General features: G+C 45.5%; 1 protein-coding gene across 2 annotated transcripts in view; it reads right to left on the bottom strand.

Moving 5' to 3' along the window:
* The window catches only part of Dcaf8 (DDB1 and CUL4 associated factor 8), a 45916-nt gene extending 42441 nt beyond the window's left edge, over positions 1-3475 (bottom strand). The window contains exons 1-2 of one of the 2 annotated variants that reach the window (XM_021197938.2): positions 3189-3475; positions 2210-2282 (exon numbers count right to left, since the gene is read on the bottom strand). The gene's annotated coding sequence lies outside the window, so the exon portion shown is untranslated. The remainder of the gene's footprint in view (positions 1-2209; positions 2283-3188) is intronic. The other variant, XM_021197939.2, reaches the window with a different exon arrangement.
* Positions 3476-6000: the final 2525 nt, after the last annotated feature.

Genomic DNA, 6000 nt, shown 5'->3' with positions numbered 1-6000 from the left:
GGACAGCCAGGGCTACACAGAGAAACCCTGTCTCGAAAAACAAAACCAACCCCCCCCCACCGCTAAAAACAAAAACAAAAAAAACAAAAAAACAAAAACAAAAAAAAAAGCATTTAGAAATATACACATGAAACACTTCCTATTCCGACACTCAGAAATCAGGTTTAGAAGGCACCCCACCGGACATTCACAGAACAAATAATATGAACAATAAAGCTGAATTTGAGGGGACAGCAATTAAAGTGCTTACTGCTCTCGAAGAGGCTCTGAGTTTAGTTTCTGGAACCCACACAACAGTTCACAACTGTTAACTCCAGCTCCAAAGGATCTGGTCCCTTCTTCTGTTCTAGCCTCCATGGGCACTACCCTCACATACATAAATGCCCACACAGACACAGGCACATAAATCTTAAAAATGAATCTAGGGACAGAGGCTGTGGCCCAATAGCACAGAGCTTGCTTAGTTTACCTGAAAACCCCAAGTTTTGTTTCTTTGTTTGAGACAGGGTTTCTCTGTGTAGCCCTGGCTGTCCTGGAACTCACTTTGTAGACAATGCTGGCCTCAAACTCAGAGATCCACCTGCATCTAAGTGCTGGTATCAAAGGCATGCACTACCACCATCAGCCTAGGTTCCAGTTCTTAAAAGAAAAACAAACAAACAAACAATCTAGGAAGACGGGTGCAAAACAAACACCTGTTACGTATCACCTACGATTGATGCCTCATGCTGGTACACTAGCACTCAGGAGGCTAGGTGAGACAAGTTTGCAAGACCATCCTGGTCTGCATTATACATTTCAGGCCAGCCTGGGATAAAGTGAGTTCCTGTCTCAAAAGTCAAATAAACAAGCTGAAGAAATGGTTCACTGGGGCTGGAGAGGTGGCTCAGCGGTTAAGAGCACTGGCTGCTCTTCCTGAGGTCCTGAGTTCAATTCCCAGCAACATGGTGGCTCACAACCATCTGTAATGGGATCCTGTGCCCTCTTCTGGTGTCTGAAGACAGCGACAGTGTACTCATAAATGAAATAAATAAATCTTAAAAAAAAAAAAAAGGTTCACTATTTAAGAGTACTGGCTGTTCTTGCAGAGGACCCAGATTCAGTTCATAGCACCCACATGGCAGCTCACAGCTACCTACATCTTCAGTTCCAGGGATCTGACACCCTCTTATTGTCTCCAACATGAGCCATGCAAGCATTGCAGGTTAAACACCCAGACATAAAACCAAATTAAAATGTAAAAGCTGATTTTTTACTCTTAGATCTCACATACATGCATCTGCATTCAAAGTTTTTATGTTAGTTCATAATGAGCATTTTCTAGTTTGAGCACCACAGGGAACAAAACTTAACATAGCCACTCTCAAACTTTTCCCAGTACAAATCCCGAAGGTGCTAAGGATTGGTCAAACCTACCTTAAAGAGTCAGGGGGCTTCTCTACTAAGTCTTGCCAGACTCAATCACAGTCCTACCCTCTGCTACCAGCAATCCACAAGCCTTGTAGGAACCATACTGACAACTGTGTTCTGACTCCCTCTCTTTGACCCTTGTTGCTCAAAGCACATGATGATTCTTCTACTGACCAATATCCTGCAAGTTAGCTAAAAAGGGAGCTACTTTAAGAAAAAAAGAAAAAGAGAAGAGAAGAGAAGAGAAGAGAAGAGAAGAGAAGAGAAGAGAAAAAGAAATCCCACTACCTTTTGAAAAGTTGTGCCTCTGAAGCTAACTGGACTTAGACACCAACTAAATGGAGGCTCACTCTTCGATCCTAGCTTTTAGTCAGGAGTGGTTAATTACTCTCCAGATGGCATGGATGATAAGTTCTGGGTTTGGGAGAACAGATCTGACTTGACAAAAGGCTAAACAGAATTCAGGCAAACCAATTCTCAATATTTAACAGTCTAAGAAGACAAGATCCACATGAAGACAAAACACAATGCAAATAAATAAAGGGGGAATAAAAACGAGGCACAGACTGCTCACTCAACTGGACGCTTAAACCATTTGCAGACACACAACAGTGTCGGGCAGCAGGTCAAAATACAGCCAATTAAATTTGTAAGTAATTTAACCAAAATTGTAACAAAGCTGCTAACAATATCCAAACTTGTGGAAACAGGGGTAACAATTGTTGAGTTTAGCGGTCTGCACTTTCGCATGAGGAAAGGGTCTTGAATTGAGGAATTAAACGCCTTCAAGGCCACTCACCTTCCTGCTTTTATCGCCGACCGAAGTCAGGCCCAAGATCCTGAGAAAACTGGTCTGGAGGTTCGCTGAAGAACTGAGAAAAGTGAAAGTTTACATGGCAAAGGCGTCTCTTCTGAACGTAGCCAAAATATTTATGACCACACTTTAATTTTTTTTTTTTGATGTTGTTTTTAGTCTCCTCACAACTATTTAAAGCCAAAACAACTTACCTAATTCAATTCTGACTACTGAACAAAACCCATGCCCGTAATGGAAACACAAAGGACTAACACAAGATTTCAACGCCAGCTCCACCAAAGCTAAAGAGTCACTTAGGAGGAAAACCTGTATCTTTTCAACTCTAGAGACCAAACCACCCGTCTAAAGCAAACTCCGGAGCAGGGGGGAGGGGAGAATCCGCGGGAGAATGTGATAGCTCTAGTGCGGGTTTGTTTACAGACTACACCAACAATCAGGAGTCAGAAATTCAAGCCGCCAGATGCTTTCCAACTAATAAGGACCAAGCGGGACCGTCCTAAGGTGTCCTAAAAGATTTCGGGACACGGGGAGGGGAAGTACACTAAGAGAACCGGATCACAAAGCATTCAAGAACAGACTGCCAGTTGCTTTGACCTCGGCCTTCCGTACGAAGTGCTGGGCCTGAGAACTTGGGATGGGGGGAGGGGGCACACTGCGAGGTGGCCCTGAAGTCACTAGGAGACGCAGACAGAGCCGGGTCCCCAGATTATAAAGGGAGAAGAAATGAGAGTTTACGAATGGGTCACCGGACGAACGAGAAGTCCCTGTGAGTCAAGGGGGTGGTCCTAGGGGGCAACCCCGAGGACCGACCCGGGCAGAGGACGACTAGTCCTCCCAGCACGGACTCGGGGGAGGGGAGTAAGACTTAAAGTCCGGGAGTTTTAAGAAAGGGATCGGGCCTGTCCTGCGGGGAAGCGGTCAGGGAGAGGGGGGAACAGGCCGAGCCGGACGAAACACGGACCCGGTAGGTCAAGGGGAGGGCGTCCGGCCGGGGCAGTTACAAGCACGGGAGCTGGCGAGGCCCGGCAGCCCGCTTCCCATCTAGGGTCATCCTTCTGCCAGCGGATGCTCCGACTGTTCCAGGCCCAGCCGCCCCGTCCACTGCCGCCACCAACGCCGCCGCCATCTTACACTGGCCAGCGGCAGCCACCACCACCGTCTCGGGTCTCCGCTCCTGCGCCTGCGCCGTCACGCTTTCCGGCGGGGTTTGCGACGCTGTGCTGGAGGAGACTGAACGAGAGCGGTCCCGCGAGCTCTGGGCTCCCAACCCTCCCGGTGGCCGCACGAGGGGCGGAGCCTCAGGCCAACCGAAGCCGCGAGGGGCGCGTGCGCGGGGCGGAGGAGTCAAGTTGTTTTCGTACTTTGTGATGGCTGGTCTCCTGGTATTCAAAACACATGCGATTTAGGGGCTCCTTGGAGTTGGGCCGGGAAATGAACCTCATTCCAAAGGCTCTGGCAGGCAAACTAGTAGGTGTCCTCCAGGCCTGAGGTTCTAATTCTTGCCACATTTTTTTTTTTTCTTGTTTAAAGAAAAACCCCTTTCTCCTTTCAGGCTCAAAGCTGCATTTCCTTCCATGGCTTCTACGAGGCCTTCTGTCAGCACCCATTTGTCCATTTGTTTAAAAGAGTCACTAAGGTTTGGGGATGTTGGAATGCTTCCTAAGGGTCTAAAAGTTTGAAAAGTTTGATCCCCACACCTGGGGATGGGAATGCTGCGGCTTAGAAACAGGGTTTATTTGTTTATTCATTTGAAATAGGATCTTTCTACCCTGGCTGCCATGGAACTGTAGGTCTCAAGAGATCACCCACCTGCCTCTGCCTCTCAGGTGCTGGGATTAGGATTAAAGGTGCTCAACACCGCATTTTTGGTTTTTCGAGACAGGGTTTCTCTGTTTAGCCCTGGCTGTCCTGGAACTAACTTTGTAGACCAGGCTGGCCTCGAACTCAGAAATCCGCCTGCCTCTGCCTCCCGAGTGCTGGGATTAAAGGCATGCGCCACCACGCCCGGCAGAGCTTCATTTTTAAAAGGAACAAAGTAACAGTTTACAAACTAGCGCCCAGGAGGCTGAGGCAGGATATACACAAGTTGGAGGTCAACCTAGAACAACGGATTGTAAATTCTGGGCTAGAATAAGTCCTTTCCCCCATCCCCATCACACACACACACTCATATACACACACACACACACACATACATACACTCAAGGGTTCCATGTGGCATTTTCATACATAGGTGTCATACCTGGTTCTTCCTTGTCCCCTTCCCACTTATTTTCCCATTCTTGGTTACTTTCCTCCAATAATTACCGTTAGGTTTCGTGACTAGTGTATACTCCATTCTTTTTTCTTCCCTTCAACTCTCATATCTCTTCCTTGCCTCTCAGTCTCCTGTCCACTTTGTTGTTAAATATGAATAAGCATGTGTAATTAATAGACATATGTGACATGAATTTAAATCCAGATTCTGCATGTTGGAGAGGACATGTCATATTTGTCTTTCTGAGTCTAATTTAGGTAGTTTATAATCTGTAAATATTATTTCATTCTTCATAGTTGATTGATCCCATTGTGTATATATTCCATATTTTCTTTATCCATTCATCTGTTGATAGATATCTAGGTTTATTCATAATTTAGCTGTTGTGAAAATGCAGCTAAAATATGGATATGCCAAGTAACTTTGCAGGTTGCTGGTTTCAGGTAACTTTTGTGCACTGCTTTGCACCGACACCTAAAGGAAACCTAAACAAGATTCTAGGATTCCAGATTACTCCTAGCTAGCAGGCTGGAGCACTCTTATTTGTAGCAGAAAAATCTAGTAGAATTATTATATACAGGGTAGACAGTAGAATAAAATAGTTGTTTTTCACTATCTAGGGTAGACATCAGAATGAAGTTTTTTTCTGGAAGTAATTTAACCTTGAAAAAAATCCTTGTAGAAAAATGAGGTGCTTTCTCTCTCTCATGTATGGGGTTATTTTTCTGAAGGAGCTTTACAGTCTGAGTGACTTCTGGGTCACACCATGATCTGGCACACCTGGAATACCTTGCATTATCGAGCACTGCAAACAGTACACACTAAGGACTAAAGTTGCAGGGTGGTTTTTTTTTTTTTTTTTTCAGGAAACATAGAGCTGTTTAGGGTCTTTAGTATAAAGGAATTTATCGGCCCCTCCCGCCCCGAAAAAAAGAACAATTTGTGTAACCATCAATAAACATACTTTTGGACAGATGTACACTATTCAGTCCACAGAAGCTGGCTCTCCCTGCTGCCTGCAAGGCCAAATTTCATCTTGCAATGTCTCTCCTTGGTGTGACTCAGAACACCAACAGTTGTTGAAGATGTTTTAGGTAGGGTCTCCTGCATCCCAGGCTGTATCCTGCCTCGACCTCCAGAGCCAGGATTACAGGGAAGCATCACCATTACCGATTTATGCAGTGCTCAAGGTTGAGCCACAGGGTTTTGGGGCATGTTGAACAAGTACCCTAACAACTGAACTACATCTTCAGCATCTTTTCCTTTTTTTTTTTTTTTAAAGATTTATTTATTTATTATATGTAAGTACACTGTAGCTGTCTTCAGACACTCCAGAAGAGGGCGTCAGATCTTGTTACGGATGGTTATGAGCCACCATGTGGTTGCTGGGATTTGAACTCCAGACCTTCGGAAGAGCAGTCGGGTGCTCTTACCCACTGAGCCATCTCACCAGCCCCGCCTCTTTTCCTTTTAACCAGAAGGTTAAGGTACTAAGTTTGGACTCCTCAACTCTACC

Source organism: Mus pahari, chromosome 5 (assembly GCF_900095145.1).
Source record: "Mus pahari chromosome 5, PAHARI_EIJ_v1.1, whole genome shotgun sequence".
In the NCBI taxonomy this organism is placed as follows: domain Eukaryota; kingdom Metazoa; phylum Chordata; class Mammalia; order Rodentia; family Muridae; genus Mus; species Mus pahari.
The sequence above is the reverse complement of the archived record's forward strand: the minus strand, read 5'-3'. Positions and strand labels throughout refer to the sequence as shown.